A 17610-nucleotide genomic window follows, 5' to 3' on the forward strand; every position below is an offset into this window, starting at 1 on the left:
TTGTAGGACTGTGGGGGGAGAGAGGGACCCTGTATAAAAAAAAGAAAAAAAAAAAAAAAAAAAAAAGGAAGCCTGAACTGTGCTCTGAAGCAAGCGCTTTGCTCATTCTGTAATCTCCAACGTGAAATGGGAAAGTAAAAGTCAGACCCTTATAAGAGGATCTTGTGGTGCTATAAGTTTCATTGCGTTCAGTGAAATAAGGACTCTGCACCACTTTGATGCTCTGATATATAAAAATGTGCATAAACATTCATATACCATCTTGAGTGGAAGGCAAGATCCTGGGGTATTAAGGTCATATTCCCAGGTCACAAGAGAAGCACATGACTCAGTGAGCTTGTTTACATTATAAGCAAGCTTAAGATATGAAAAGCCATTTCCATGGGCCTCTCATCAGTGCAATAATACAGGACCCATGTAAGGGATGCAGGTGGCTTTATGGAGAACTGCAGTAGACTCCTGTCAAGTCATTTATATTTGTAGGAATAGATTACAAACTGATTTTACTACATCCAAAGTTGGCTTGTTTTATTTCTTTCTAAAGTGATTTAATTTGAGGGCAAGCATTGTTACTGATTGGGAGGGAGAAAGAAGTAAAAGATTTAAAGGACAAAAATTTCCTTAAAGACTAAAATATTGATAATTCAATTAAGTAGCAACAGTTAGAAGAAGGACGTGTTTCATAACTGAACACTGAATCTCTACTCATGTGCCTCTGATGTCAGCTCTGGAATATTGCAGTGGTCTCTTACAAGGGATGCCTGTCTCAACATGGCTACCTATTAGCCTAGTCACAAAATAGCCTGCTCCATCCTTCCAAAGGGAAGTCAGATATCAATCTTCAGAACCCCTTAATGGCTTCTTAGTTCTTGCTGAGTTTTGAAAGCCTTGCAAGTTAGTGCTCACCCTAGGTTACCTGGTGCCATCTGTGTCATCTCTGGCTTTACCTCTGTCTATTCTCCTCTTGCCCATGCTGGGCCTCCTTGCTGTTCTCAAACAGGCAAGTAAACTACCTCAGAGCTTTGCATTTGCCAGGCACCCTTGCCCAGCCTGCAAAGTGCTTCTTCAGTGGCCCTTGTACTCAAGTAGTGTGTGTGTGTGTGTGTGTGTGTGTGTGTGTGTGTGTGTGTGTGCCTGTCTCTCTGTGTGTCTATGTCTACTGTTAGCATGTTTCCTAGATAGCTGGTTCAGGAGGAAGGGCCTTGGATACCTCTGCATGTCATGTTTAAATGCAAATGATACAGGGAATGGCATTGAGCGAATGCCAAGAAAGAGTGTAGGTGGAAAGGAAACTGTGTGTTGCACTTCCAAAATAATGATTTTCAAAGTGAAGAGATTGAATAGGAAATGCATGAACAAAAACTCTGTCTCTGGAAATGTAAACTTCATTCACATTCCAATCTGTGCAATTTTTCAAGCTCAGTGGTCCAAGGTCAGAGGGCACTTGTATTAGCATAGACCTCGCTTTGTTAATTTACCTCTGACTAAACCTCTCAATTCTTTATTATGATGGTGGCCTTCCAGTGACAATAAAACTAAGCTCTCATAACACCAGCAACATTTATACAGCACTTAGACAACGCCTACATGAATTGTCCCCTGAGACCTTAAGACATAGGTCAAGATTGTTAACACCATTTTGTACACAGAGGGGAAGCAGTTTCCCTAATGTCACCCACCCAGCTATTAAATTCATAATTTAATTGCTTTATTTGTAAATGATGCTGTTTTTAATAGAGGCCACATTGCATTACTGTTGGCCTTCTTCAAATGAATGACTTTGTGTTTAGACTTAACTAGAATTAGTGGCCCAGAACTAATGATATTCCGGAGTTCCCTAACAGGATTTTGTTACCTTAAATTTGAAAAGTGAACAAGAGACTTGATTGACTTGAGATTCGCAATGCCTTTTTGATATTGACCAGGATTAGGGTCCTCTGTTATGGTACTACTATGGAAAAGTCTGTAAGGATTGACTTACCTGCAATTGAGCACACATACTCAAAAGCCATAATTTAAATCCTGATAGGATTTGTTTTTAATGTTTGGAAAAACGATTTGGTTCAGAAAGATCAATATGACTAACATTAAAAATCAGTACATAGATAAGTGCATAGATAATTAAGAAATAGCAATAAAATTCTCATTGAAGACTTAGGTTCCAGCCAATATTATGGAGACATAGGATAAAAGTACCAGAGCAGCAGATTTAACTTTAAACCCACTTTTCTTCATTTCTGTTGGGCTTCTTTCCTTTTCCTTCTAGAGCAGTCAATGAAAGGACTTCAAGTTTGGTTCAATGAGCATATGAGGAAATACATAACCTATGGAACTACTTATAAGTTCACACCTGTATCAAAAGAAGACTAGAAAATTGGAACATCTGAAATGAAATTTGAGCCAGAAATGATTTGCCAGTTTTGAAGAGAAAGAAATGTCTTGTGTTTGTCCAAATGTTGGAAAGTTGGTCACAACTTCTCAATTCATGTCTAAAATGAGATTTGTTTGTTGGCAGTAACAACATAAAAATGCACAGATAAACTACGGTTTTAATGAAATTTTTATGTCCCTCCCTTTTAAGCAGAATGCAGTCAATCTCATTTCCTGTTGCTCCTAACACTGATGCACTGTGCTTTTATCCCTGTCTTTACAGTCAGCCTTATGGTCATAACACAAACAGTAACATGCACAAATACATCAGCTAGACAATGTTCCTCCAGTTTTGATACAAATAGATACTTTAATTGAGCATTTAAATGTTGGCTTTAAAGAAGAATGTTGCACATGAAACTTTTGAAAGTTTTGAAAATTCAGTTATGATTTTTAAAAATTGGTCAGACTAAATATAAATTGATAAAGCAATAAAATTCAAGGTTTTCAATGAAATGAGATTGAATTTTGAAATTAAGATGTTCATGAAGCCCAGTCTCAGAAAGGGATGGTGATAGAGTCTTCTTCCAATGAGACTAGATCCAAGGACCCATAAAATGGAGTTTGCGTAGTTGGTAATAAAACTTGGCTAAGGCAACCTTGAAACCCATCCTCTGGCTATAGTCATTACATTCTTAAGATAATTAAAGCAAATTGACAGATCTGACATGAATACGTGAAAATTGGTGAAACGGTAAATTGTGCAAATTATGTGGGTCACGTCTATAACACATTTCTGAGCTTTGATAGTCTGAAAGTATGCTATGATGTTTATGGGTCTGACTAGCTCACTACCCATTTAAAGCTTAATATTTCCTGCTCCTGCTTTTATCCTGAGTTTGAAATGCACAGACATGCCTGTTACTTACAAACTGCTTTAAGTCTGCATAAATTACTGATCTGTGGTCACCCACCTTGCAAACTTTTCAAGGTTTTATCTATCCAAATTCAACTGAAAATATTAAAAGATGTCCAAAAATAAGCAATTTGTACTTTTAAAATAATGTTTATTATAGCATGTTGCTATAACTGTTTCACTTTATAGTAAGCTATTATTGATAATCTCTTACTATGCCTGATTTTTAAATTAAACTTTATCAGCGGTGTGTACTAGGAGAATGATCAGGACAGGCAGCTCTCTGAATCCATGAGTTCTGAACCCTTGAATTCAACAAACTATGGATGGAAATGTTCTTTTTTTAATATTTTATTTATTTATTTAAATATTTTATTATTTTTATTTTATGTGTATACATGTATTGCCTGCATGTAGGTAAGTGCACCCGTGTCGTGCAATGCCCATGGAGGACAGAAGAGGTTGTCGGATCCCCTGGAACTGGAGTTACGGACAGTTGTTAGCTGCCATGTGGGTGCTGGAATGCGAACCCAGGTCTTCTGCAAGAACAACCAGTGTTCTTAGCCGCTGAGCCATCTCTCCAGCCCGGAAATGTTCTTTTAAAGAAGCCATCTCTACTAAGTGTACAAGTTGTCATTCCTGCAAGTCTTCTCTAGACAGTACAACAAACCCACATAGCTTTACATTGTATTGAGTATTCTAAGTCATCTAGAAGTGATTTAAAGAGTTCAGGAGGATGTGGTAGGCTGTGTGCAAATACTATGCCATTTTATATAAAGGGCTTGTATAGCCTCGCATTGTGGTATTTGCAGAAAGACCTGGAAGAAAGTCTGCTCAAATACTGAAGGACCACTATATACATGGGGTTTGGTACTATCCTATGTTACAGGCATCCATTGGAGTCTCAGAACTTACTTCCTGTGCAGAAGGAGTGACTGTTGTACACGTGAGAAGCAGAATTATTTTTACTGCATTTACCTTCTCATAGCATGTAGTGTTACTGGAATGTTGGGGTCCCTTTGTGATTGCCAGATAAGATAACACAAGAGAAATTGAGTCCCCTCATGGAGTTCTTATAGTAATGACTTTTACAGTATGGACACTATGATTGACACATTGAAGTAAAGCACTGAAAGCAATTCATTTCTCATTGAAAGCAGTGAGAAAAATGAAGAAGTCTGATGTTGTGTGCATGGTTTTAGCCTAGGGATCAAAGGGCAAGATTCTCTGATGATAAGGGTGAATCCTAGCTTATACTTGCCCAGTTGATGCTAAAAGTACTGCTTCAATAAAAGTATGAGTGAAACCTGACTCAAGAGCACAGTTTTGTGAGACATCTGAAGGAACAGGTTCTCGGCATTCAGATATACTCTTGGCCTTAAAACCAAAGCTGAGAAGCTGTTTCTTTATTTAGAGATAACTGTAAAGTGGCTTAGTAAGTCACAGGTTCTTAGTCTGATTAACAAAATAATTTACAAATGGATCGAAACAGAATCTTAAGGACAATTTTCTTAAAGCTTAAAAGAAAAACTCTCTGGGCAGGCAAGCTGTAAATCTCAGCAGCTTCCCAGGGGGAAGAGAATGGAGAGAGAAAGAAAAAGCCATGCCATTTTAAGATGACATGGAAGTCAGATACATGGTGGACTAGCAGCCACATGGCAGGGAGGGGAGCTTTAGAGAAAGAGTGGGAAAACTCACAGTGCTGGGTAAGCCCAAGTGTTAGGGAAAGCATGCTTAGAAAACAGAGATTAGAAAGAAAAGGAGAGGTTACACTTTTCTGAAGAATTCAGAAAATCAGGCAGATTTACAAAGCTCCATGTGCGCTGATAAGTTACTACATTAGGGGCAGAAATTCTGGGAAAGAAAAGTATGGTGTCATCAAAGAACTAATTATTCTGCCTAGCTCTTTAGCATGGTTTAAGGTGAACCTGCCTTCCTAGGCCACCCTGGGCCAGGGCATAGACCAGGCCTAACTGCAATGTTAGGTCTCCACCCAGGCTTTTAGTGGTCTTTCCTACTACTGTAACAGTAGTATTACATTAGTGCTTTTTCTTTTAACCATTTAACAGTGTTTGGTCCACTCTTGGCCTAAAAACTAAAGCTAATAGGCTGTTTCTTTATTTTATTAGAATTAGTGACCATATCTTGAATGAAGAAATTCCAATATTTCCCTTTGTCACCTTCTATGTCAATAAAAGATGACTAAGTAATCATTTTCTGTGAAATTTAATATACTTTGTTTGCTCAAACATTTCCAGTCTGTTTTTCAACCCCAAATATCAGCAACTTAAATTACTAGGCTCACAAACTCAGGTGGCTTACTTTTAATCAAATTCAGCCTCATTAATAGATTATATAATGAAATCTTAAGTGGCTGTATTTTGATCAACAGCAATGAATTCACAGTAGAAGTCTACTTCATTTCTTATTTGGTCATGATAATTCTTTATATGCTAAGTACTGCCTTTCAACTGAGGGCTTCAAAGTGCTTCCCCTATGCTTGTAATTGTATAGGAACTCAGCTCTCACCTTTATTTTCATTTGGTTGCCTTTAAAATGATCATTCTTTCTGAGCAGGTCATCTTTTCCCAATTCCAGCCTCCTTGACATATAGCAATGGCCCCCCATTGCCTTTAAGATGAATGCTAAAAGATCTACAGGACTGTTGGGGGTTGGGCCTGTGCCTGACTCTCCAACCTCATTCGATGCCCCCCCGCCACCCCCTTACTTTGTTCCTCCCATACTGTTCCTTCTCCAACCCTAGAGGTTTCAGCTCAGCTGTCATTACTAAGGAAAGTCTGACATACACTGTGCCAGTTCCAATCACCACATACTCTGGGAGAAGCACACCACCTCTGTTCTTTCAGTATGGATACTGTATCTAGCACTGTGATTATTTGATCAGTATCTGTCTCTTGCACTGAACTGTAAGCTTCAAAAGGCAGGGAAGGGTCAGTTTGTATATGTTTTCATTGACTTTTCACCACTGTGTTTCTGGAGCCCAGTCTAAAGTCTGGCAAACAATAGATATTTAATAATGGGTATGTGAAGATGATTTAGTAAATGCTCTGTTTTGTTTTGTTTGGCTTTTTGAGACAGGGTCTCCTTGTAGCCCCAACTGGCTAGAACTCCCTATGTAAACCAGGCTGGCCTTGATCCCACAGAGATCTGCCTGTCTCTGCCTCCCAAGTGCTGGGATTAAAGCCATGGGCCACCAAACTCAGCCTAGTAATTACTCTATGAAGGGATGTTTTTCTGTTATCTTCACTACTGTGTCCTCAGTTCCTAGAACAGTACCTTAGCCATAGTAGTTGCTCATTAAATATTTGTTGGGTAAACTAATGTTTTCTTGACTTTTAAAGGACATGCAAGGTATTAATGGAGTAGTTTGGGGGATGTAAATTGAATATTTTCCGCAACTATCACATTTTTGTCATTAACTTTCTATAGCTGTATATTTGCATATAGCTACATTACATAATTACAAAATTTTTCTAATCTCAACATATGTACATCATCACATAATTATAAAATTTATCATTTTAACCATTTTTAAGTATATAGGTCAGCAGTAATAAATACATTCACGCTGTTATGTGGCCATCGCTGTACTTCCAGAATTTTTTCATTATCCCCAGTCATACCCATCAAATAACATCCTTCGTAGCATTGACTTTATAGAATCTTTCCTTCTGATAGCTCAGTCAATAAAGAGATTTCCATGTAAGCATGAGGACTTGAGTTCAGGCCCCTGCACTCACATGAAAAGCTAGACATGGGGGTGTGCACTTCTGGATCTAGTGTTGGGAAAACAGGATAGGATGATCCTTGGGACTCATTGGCCAGGCAGTTAGCCTAATCATCAATCCTCAGACCACAGTGAGAGACCCTGTCTCAAAAAATAAGGTGGGCATCTCCTGAGAAACGATACTTGAGACTGAACTCTGGCTTCTGTAAGCACACGTGCATGTGTGCGTGCATGAGCATACACAAAAATAACAATTTTTAAAAAATGAATGGCTTTGTGTAAAAACAAATATTCGCTTTCTAGATACATTAAAGATAGGTTGGATATGTAAAATACATAAACTGCTTTTGCCTCCTGAATACAATTGGATGCCTCAACTTCCTTTGTTTCCTCTGCTATCTTGGTTGATGGCATCATCATCTGGAGATAGCATTACTGAAGGATGCCAATGGGGACCAAGGTCCCTGCTTCCACACCAAGGACCATCATTGCATCCATGAGTGAGTTCCCATCTCCAGTTCATACCCAGAAGTCATCTTTGTTTCATCCTTCTCATCACCACCTCCTCCGTACCTACTTGTGTCACACACACACACACACACACACACACACACACACACACACACCGTTACTCCCAAGACTTTGAGTTGCTTAAGCACTGGGATCATATCTGTATTAGTTACTTTTCTGTTGTGATAAAACACTGTGACCAAGACAACTTATAGAAGGAAGAGCTGATTTGGCATAAGGTTCAGAAGGTATGGAGGCAGAGGTGGCCCAGCAGAAAGCCAAGCAATCACATCTTCAGGCAGGCACAGGAAGCAGACAGTGACTAGAAATCTATCAAGGCTTAAGAACTCTCCAAGCCTGCCCCCAGTGACATGCTCCTCCAGCAAGGCTGCATCTCCTAAAACCTCCCACAACAGTGCCATCAACTGGGGACAAATGCAGCCTGTGGGAGACATTCATTCCCACACTGTCTTACTTCAATTCCAGAGCTGTGGCATGATTTTTGACAGAGTGTTCTTCCTCCTGTAGTTGAGAAACTTCTCAAGTCTTTCTTTAGAAAGCAAATTTGACAATTTCACAAAATACCGCACCCCCACCGTCGAATCATCATTATCCTAAAAGCATCTTTCCAGTGTGTTATTCATTGTGTAACCATGAACCTCTGCATCAGACCCACCTAAGGCTTTTGATCAGAGAGTAGGATTCCAGGCCACTCTAGAACATTTGTATTCAGTCGTTCCCATTTTCTCACAGTGTTATATTACATGCCAACATACAAAACATTATTTTGTTGTGAACTTGAAAAATTGTTTCTCAATATTATGTACAATCCTTAAGACCTTCATATATTCACTGACAGTTCAACTAGTTTCCTTTAAGATTTTTCTTCCCTAGGCAAAATTAACACTGTTACATTTTTCTTTAGGATTTACTAAGTCTCTTAATCTTTGTTACTTTGCTGCTCTGAATACACTAATAGGAAATCAGTTCCACTTAGATTATAGTCACAGACAGAGGACTAATGAGAACTAGGCTCAATTTAAGATTTTATTATGCTTGTCATGTACTGGCTTTATAAATGGGACAGAGCTGGCTGTTACAGCAAACATCCAGTTGAAAAGGTCATACAGTTAGTCTTTTCCAGCTCAGGTACAACTTGTGGACAGTGGAATTCGCAAGTGTGAAGAGGAGGGTCTCTACCCCACACCCTTCAGGCAGCGGCCATGCCAAGAGACTTCTAAAGTCCCACAGGCACATGGAAGGTGGTGGAGTGCTTGCTGTTTCAGTGCCTGGGTAGAGAAGTTCTCTCTATTGACTTCCTACATCCAAAGGCTTGCCTAGAGACAAGGGGAGTTGGGAATGTGACCTTGGATAGGAGTTCTCCACAGTCACTCTGAAGAACAGAATTGGATGTGACACCTATAGACACGTGACCAGCACTTTACACAAAACTTCTCAGTTTCCACAGACAGTATTTCCTCCTATGAGCCTATGCAACATACCATGCACCATGTGCTGTGAATCACTACAGTAACAGAGAGGACAATGCAGTTGCCAAAGGACCAACACATTTTCCCACTCCCAGATGATTGCATCAACCTGCAACATAGCAAAGTATAGTGTAACTTCAGTCTGGAGCCTCTGTGGATGCCATCATCCTGTTTAATTTTAATTGTTGATGGTTCAGTGGGATCATTTTTCTGAAGGAAAACATTGTACATGGTTCCCAGGAGGTTTCTCTCAGGATGAGACTCCTGATGTCCACCTTGAATTAAAAAAAATTTTACTTACTAGGGATTGAACCCAGGGTCTTGACATTCTTGACAATGCTCTGTCTTTGAGCAATATCCGTGTCCTTTTTATCTTTTTCTTTTCGTGTGTGTATATATGTGTGTTGTGCATTCAGATGTGTGGCCACACATGTGAGCAGGTGTGCAAGCACATGTGTGCATGCTTGAGGAGACTCAAGATTGATGTCAGGAGTCATCCTTGATCATTTTTCACTTTATTCTTTTTGAAACAGGGTCTTTCCGTCAAATCTAGTCAGTTTGCTCTCAGGGGCCACTGTCAGTGCCTTCTGAGGCTGCAAGTACAGGTGGAATTGCAGAATTTATGTGGGTTCTGGAGAGCTACTCCGATTCTCTGGCTTGTACATCAAGTTCTTTAACTGAATGCTGAGCTGACTCTGCAGCCACCCTATCCCTTTTTTATTTCTATTTGGAGATAGTCTCACTAAATTTCCCAGGCTAGCTTTGAACTTGTGATCCTACTGCCTTAGCCTCCTGAGTAGATGGGATGATAGGTCTGTACCACAAAGTCTGGCCCACCCTTATATTTAGTGCGTATGTCATGTAGTTGGTCCCAAGTCCCAAGTTCACTAGTCTTGCAAGAGTGAAATTAACCTGGTGATAAACTTTGGGCAGAAGTCAGGGCCCAGTCTCTCCAGACCCCCAACTAAGCCAGGTTGTGGGTGAAGGGGGCTCCTCCTGGTAATATCTGGTTGAGCTATTATTCAGGGGTTTCTTATTGTACTATTCACCTTTTGGAATGCATTTTGTTTCATAAAATGCTATAATAGGGAGACTTGGGCTTTGAGATTGGTTTGGCTTTTTGCTATGCCAAAGTGAATTAAGCAGTTGGATGGCAAGCATACCTCTGGAAACCAAAGATAAATGCTCATTTTAATGGAATGGTTTATCCTTTTCTCTCCACTTAGTAAGTATGGACTGACTCCACATTCAATCTGAGGATCATATCAAAAGCAGGAACTTTAAAAAAGGACAGTTTAGGGTTTAGCTTACGATTTTCTACTGAACTTTTTGTCAAGGCCAAAGATTTTTTTTAATTTTAAGTTTCTATCATTTCATAGTAATAAAAGAGCAAGATAATTTTCCATACTGTACATACTCCTAACAGAGCAGGTATATACATGTGTTGTTACATGTGAAAGTTGACGTTGTGAGAAGCATTTCTCAGCAATATTTATCTTGATTATATACAGGAAATCCATTGTCACAGCTGAAGACTGAATTGGCTTGAGGGGCTCAAATGCTTGATATTTCACTGTAATTGATTGTGAACTCCTGTCAGTAAGGAGGCCAACTTTCAGAGCTTAGCCTCTAAGCATTTATATGTCTTCCTAATTCCACTACAAAATGGGAACCAGATAAGATCATGAGTGTTCTGCTTGCTGGTGTTTCTTGCTCACTAGTGTTTATGATAATGGATTTTCAGTTGTACTGGATACTATAGATTCTCATTTTAAAACAAATGACCAAAAAAATCCTGCAAAAAATAAAAGTATGCCAATCAATAGCAGCTCACTTAGGGGCAAGGTGGCCACAACAAGTTTTCACCTTTTCTGCATTATAGCATTTTTTTAAAAAGAATACCATTGGCTTCCTCTTGCTGTAATGGGTTTACTATGTGTGCAATGACCTTTGGTTTTTCACCTAGATGCCATTCATCTTTTCTGAAGGCTACTTTTAAAATGCATCAAATTTCCTCTTGACCTTTTGACTTAGAATTGGTTTCATTTAATAGGATAAGTTGATTGCACTTTGGAAAAGAAAATTAAATTGTTATTAGGTTATTGGTAAAATAGTTCGTAGCAATGATGAATTACCCTATTCTCTTGACCTAAATGTGTTTCCAAGTGATGAGAGCCCTCCACACAGTTGTCACTGCAAGAGTAATGAATGTAACAAAAATTCACTTCGTAGCAATGTTTGGTGTAATTGCTGACATGGTAATATAATTACTACGTAGTGTTCTGGTGGTCCTTGCTTGGGAGTTGAAATAGCCACAAGGAGGCTTGAAATGTAGCAATTCTTTATTGATAGGAAGAGAGAAGGAGAACGAGATCATTTTTTCCACAGTCTTGGAACTATATCCAGGTGGAATAGAACCTGCGCTCTTTTCAGAGTGCTTCACCATGTTTAAAAAACAATTGGCTTGTCTCAAAAGTGTATCAGTCCTTTCTCATCACTCCTAAAATATATATTCAAAGCATCTCCTTTCATATCCTACCCTGCAGCATTTTCATACTTCTGTGAGATGTTTTTTATTCTTAGATCTGCTTGTCAGGGAAGCTGAGGAAGTGCGATAGGAACCAGGGAGGCTTCGAACCTAGTCCACAGAGGTGGTGGTGATGTTGGGAGCCACAGAGGCTCTGAATTCCGCTGCAGGTGGCAGTGCCCTGGGAGCACCCACTCAGGGTTGCATCCCTCTGACTCAGCAGTGAGTGGCACCATTTTTGTCTTTACTGAAGCTTTTGATTTTATTTACCCTTCTTCATTCCTACCCTCTTATTTATTGACTTTGTCTGTCCCTGTCTTGGTTTTGGCACTCTTTGGCGGCTCCTTCCTCGACCTCCCAAAGCTAGACAGGCCTATATCACCCTGTTCCACTGCTGTCCTCTTCTTAAATCTTGGTACCACTTCCTGAGTTTAACCTTATCCTGTCTCAAACACTACAAGGTGAAAGCGACACCACGGGTTTTAGACTCAGACACAAGGGATCTTGTATTCTGGCTGCATTACTTGTCAGCTGTGGCTTAGGACCATCTACTTAATCTGTCTGTGCTTTGGTTTTTGCATCCATATCAAAGAGATATGATAATTATCACATGGAATTGGTACATAACTTGCTAGGATATGGGCAGAGTCTGGACTGTAGTAGTATCAAATTAGATGCTGGTTCTCATATCTTCAGGGAAAAAAATGACCATAATTTTATTGACACATCTTTCACTGAGTAACTCCCCACTATTTATCTTGTAGCCCATACCTGCTTTTGTTTGGGTTTTCAACAATGGCTCCACAGCAATAAATACAGGTTCTTCAAACGCACGGAGGGGCAAAGAATTGGGAGGAAGATCCCCAGAAAGGGAAACAACCAAATGTGGACTTTCCATTTCTGTTGATTTTAACATACATAGAACATTTTCAGAAGAGATTTTAAGAAAGAACTAGCTACTCTTCCCTCCCCTCATAAGCTGCATAATTGCCTAACCAGACAAGATTACATGGAGATAAAGGATGGTGGTGTGTTTAAACCAAAGAACTCAAGAATCCTTGTATTGTGCTCTTCCCATGAGGTTCCTAAAAGAGATACTTGTAGCAAGGACACTGACAAAGCAAGACAAAGTAAAACCTATTAATAGTGAAGGTTTTAGTACCCCATCCCAGGGCAGAGCTCTGGCACTCTAAGCTGGTAACAGTGACAGGTCCCTTTACCAGGAGTGAGGTTGATTTGAATGGCCTAGAAGCAAAGTGCTCCGTTAGGCAGGACTCACTCTGTTAAGCCTACACCAAGGTCAGACAGTAACACTGCCATGTAGAGGGGAAGACTGGTCCAGAGCACCCATCAATGAGAGGAAAAGCACCCAGGGAGGACTTCTCATAGTACCAAGTACTACCCTGGGGTGACCCACCCATCTGAGGTCCTGGACAGAACCAGAAACATAGAATTAAACTGCTCCAGGGAGACAGGTGATGGAAAGAAGGAATGAAAGAAGAGGCAGAGAAGAGGGGCGCAAGCATGTGGATGCTGGCCTAGCAGACTTGCACCTAGAAAGGTCCACTCAAAGAGCTGGGCAAATGAAAATCACGAAATGAGTCCACTAATAAACCTCAGAGGTGTGTAAAAGTATCTCATATGACATATTCTTAATGATAAGTAATGTCCATCTGTATATCTTGATGCGTATCAGGGAGGAGTCAAATGTGTGCTAGTTGGGCTGGGCTTGGGAAGGAGGCTGAGAATCTTAGATATTGGATACTGAAACATTGCTTAGATAGTCTCCCTTTCTGGTTCCTACCACCCCTCAGATTCCCACACTACTAACACATTTTCTTCCCTCATCTAAAACCTCCAATGGGCCCACAATGTTCTCAAGGTAAAGTCCAGACTCCCAAACTGGTAGGTGCTCACTGGATTTTGCTATTTGGCCACTGTCTTGCCATCCTTGCCACTGCACCTGAATTGCTTTTCTGGTAGATACTCCCCTCACTTTATCCTTGCAAATTCCCTTGAACTTGCCCTATTTTCTACCCGGAATGCCTTTGTGACTTACCTTGTTCTGGTCAGTTGGGCCTCCTGTGGAAAGCCATCCTATGACCCCCTTGTAGAACTTGTTCCCTTTTCTGGAGGCTCACAGTATTCTACGATACTGCATTTTACAGGGGTTGGTGCTATTTCAGGCTGTGTTCCCATCAGTATGTGAACTGAAAGTCCTAGAAGGAAAAAATGTCTTATTTGTGTTTTCTCCTTTTGTATTTATATATTGCATTCGATTTATATGCATTGCAACAGATGCAGATTAAAAGCTCAAATAAAATTGCTGAATTGTTACTGTAGACATAATACGTCAAAATTGATTTGAATTCCAAAAGTAACTTTCTTAACAATAATATTTTGTCCTAAGATATCCAGCATATGATGCAAGGAGAATCTGAAGAATAGTTTCACATTTACTTGGGATAAGGGAACTTTTTGTAACTTAAGACAGAAAATATTTTATAATCAGTGCATAAACTAAGCAGCTGAGATTACGAGACGCCTTTTCACTTTATTCCTGGAATAATTTTGCAATTCATGATAGTCCTAATACTTGAGTGCAGCCCAGTGATCCTGAATTGATATTTGTTCCTCATTTCTGAAAGATGTTTTCAGTGGTTGATAGTATGAGTTCTGTTTTCAGAAATACCAAGTCCAAAAGGAACAGATGCCTCCTTAGAAAACCTTGGGTGTCATTGAATCATTTGTCTAAGAATGAAATGTAATGTGCTAAGTGTGACTGCTCTTCTTCTCATTCATGGTGTCTTTTCCTGGCTAATTCGTAGTTGGAATATTTGCTTAGGAAATGCTGATGTTTGTGAAGAAGAGGAGTTGTGAACTGTTACCATCATCTCTTGATGACCTTCACTGAGAAGTTGGGGCCTTGCAAATATCAGCCAAATAATTCCTATGCTACTAAATAGAAAACTAGCAGTCATAAGCCCACAACTGAAAAGTATTTTGCCTACCCTGTGTATATACATATGTATCAAAACAGCCCTCTATCTGCAAACTGAAACAGGAATCAGACCAGTGCTTCAGGGATGTCCACCAGAACTCCAGTCATCTCTCTGCCGGTTTTGATGGAAACCCACAGAGAGATGTTTTCGCAAATGTATTCATAATTTTTCTTCCTTGCAGGGCTCTCTTTCCATAATTCTGTGTCCCATCAGGGACTCAGTTAATGTATCAGCAATCTACTGTGATTGATGGCAAGCAATGTCGTCTTAACATTTTCCCCTTCTCTTTAATCCACAGAGCAATGCTAACATGACCTTTGGTTTAAAGAATTAAAAGGAAGAACCACTTCTTCAGATAAGAAGGTCTTCTGCAAGGTAGGATCTGCCTTCTTCAATTGTTTTAGTTTTCAAGGGAATTACAACATAAAATGTGATTGTGTAACATTAGTGCCATATTTAATACTTTTCAGAGAGTATGATAAAAGACAGGAAGGAAGAACACAGGTGCAAATACATTTATCATGTTAGTTGTCAAAAAGAATAGATAAAATATATAGAAAAGAAAACCAGTTCCCTGTCTTTTGTGGTAGAGAAAGGTGCCATTAATAAGAACATCATTTCTTTTGGATTTGATCATGCGTCAAAAATCTGAACACATAGCATCCTTTTTTTCCTCTTCTCTCACAGTGAAGCCCAAATGATGAAAAGGTCAGTTCTGAAAGTTCAAATATCACTTTGAAATGTGTTTTCTTCTTTGTGCATCTTTTCCCTGTGTCTTATTTCCCACTCTTCCCGCTCCCAGCCTCCCACTACCCACCCCACTCCATTTGTGTCATGTAGGATTATCAGCTCTAGAACAGACCCTGCTGGCCCATGGAGCCTTCTGAAAGGCCATCTGTTATAGTACTGCACTTGATGAAAAATATCTTAAATGGAGATCTGGAACACAGTTCAGAGAACTAGATCTCAGCCAGTGAGAGCTTTCTTAAGGGATTATAAGGGCTCCATTGTTCAGATGTTTTATACCTCACAGGTTTCATTAAGCAAATGAATTCTCATGGATTTTAATTAAGAAGACCATATGCAAGATTTTGAGGTAGTAAAATTCTTCTAGCATGCTGTTCGTTGTTCTTGAGAATTCTGAAGTTGCTCCACTGAGATGTCGTTTTGTAATGAAGAGGAAATGATTCATGCCTCCGCTGAATTTGCTACCATTGTGTTGTCTTGAAACTGATTTCAAATGACTAATTCTTAAGTGTTCCAAAATACCATCTAAAATTCCCAAAATCAGTGGCTTAAAAATGAATATTGCTTTGTAAGTCATATAACACACATTTTGTTTTGCTTGAAGAGTCCTTGAAAAATGAAAATTACTTAACACTATCAAAATTAATGAATTGGACAGTTATTAAAATACTAAAAACTGTAAGGTTGTATAAATGCTTATTTTAATAGAAACCCACCTTAGTTAATGAAAAATAACTTTATAAAATAAACGCAATTTTCTAAAACTTCTGGTGAGCTCCTTCCCTATAAGTATCCATGTTTTGGCAAACAAATAATTCCTGCATGGTAAACCAGTACAATATTAAACTCTACCCATTTGGACAGAACTGCAAAATATGTTTATACCAAGTTGCAACTGTTTGAAATAAGGAACTAATAGTAGCACTAGTGTTAGGTAGAGGGGCTTGCAGGTAACATGCTAATTACGTGGTAATAGCAAGTCTTTCTGTAGTTAAATGTGGTATGTTTCTTATGAGGGGCAGAAAGACAGCAAAGGTAGAAGCGTGCCTTTAGACTGTAGTCCCTAGTGAAAGGGGAAACACTGAAGACAAGTCAAGCTGAGGGACCATGAGGAAGAAATACTTGAAGGAAGTGGTGATAGGGTGCAGCCTTGCTGCTTTCTACTCCCTAAGACACCCGAGATGGTTCAAAGGGCATTTTCCTGGCAGGACACAGCATAGTCTTTCTTTCATTGTGTAAAAGGTAGTTGATTTTTAAAATTTCTGTCTTCTAGAGAAATAAGTGAAAAGACTGAATTGTATCTTTCTTAATGCATATTTCATGTTGATCTGTTTGGCTAACTTTTTAAGTGACTAGTGAGGACTTTCACTTTGGCAGGCTGTTAGAAACACTGAACTATCTCCTTTTGTTTTGTGAATGGTCTCATCTGGCTAAAACCAAATGCTGAGCTTCTTCCTCAGTTCTATCCCCTATCTCACAAAACTCCCTGAAACTCACCGAAATTCTAAAACACACTTGTATTCAGAATGTCCCCAGGCTATCAACCCATTGGCCTCTGACATTAGACTAAAACAGTTGGGGTGGGGTGGGGCAAGCTGTGCAGCTACTCAGTTTGTAGTTGACATTCCGACAATCACAGCTATGCTGTGGTGTCTGAAAGATACGAATGTGAGGAATTGTGGATGGTTTGGGTAGCCCACACCCAACACATCTCCTCTGGGAAGTGCTACCATAAAAAGTGTTGTCATTTGTCCTTGACTCTAAGGTGTCAGTCAGTTTTCTTCATGGAAAGTCTGCATCCTATCTCGTTTGAAAGCAAGACTGAAATGGTGGATTTCATTAACCTACCAGAGTAAGGAGCAGGGGCACGCCTTCAATTACACTCTAAAACTGGTTTTCAGCTATGCCTACGTTAGTGTAAGGTAGGTACTCAACCATACTGAGTCTGAAGAAGAATCCCATGCATCTTTTTTTTTAAAAAATATTTTATTTTATTTTTTATCTGCGCACGCCTTTAATCCCAGCACTCGGGAGGTAGAGGAAGGAGGATCTCTGTGAGTTCGAGGCTAGCCTGGTCTCCATAATGTCCAGGCCAGCTGTGGCTACGGAGAGACCCTCTCTCAAAAAAAAAAAAAAGAAGTACAACAGCACTATTTCTATCATCACCGTTACTACTCCTACAAAAAATAGGTAACTCAGAATATTATGCTATTTTTAGTAATAGCCAGTGTTCTCAAGAGAAACCAAATTAATAGGCTGTATAGAAAAATAGAGATTTGTTTTGAGACATTGGTTGACTT

General features: G+C 39.5%; 1 protein-coding gene across 23 annotated transcripts in view; it reads left to right on the top strand.

The window, feature by feature from the left end:
• Positions 1-17610, top strand: part of Nrcam (neuronal cell adhesion molecule) — a 320521-nt gene that overhangs the window by 153345 nt on the left and 149566 nt on the right. For all 23 annotated transcript variants that reach the window (XR_607185.2, XM_017797532.2, XM_017797533.1 and 20 more), the window contains exon 3: positions 14862-14938. The gene's annotated coding sequence lies outside the window, so the exon portion shown is untranslated. The remainder of the gene's footprint in view (positions 1-14861; positions 14939-17610) is intronic.

This window comes from Nannospalax galili, unplaced genomic scaffold (genome assembly GCF_000622305.1).
Source record: "Nannospalax galili isolate Female #2095 unplaced genomic scaffold, S.galili_v1.0 scaffold312, whole genome shotgun sequence".
Taxonomy (NCBI): domain Eukaryota; kingdom Metazoa; phylum Chordata; class Mammalia; order Rodentia; family Spalacidae; genus Nannospalax; species Nannospalax galili.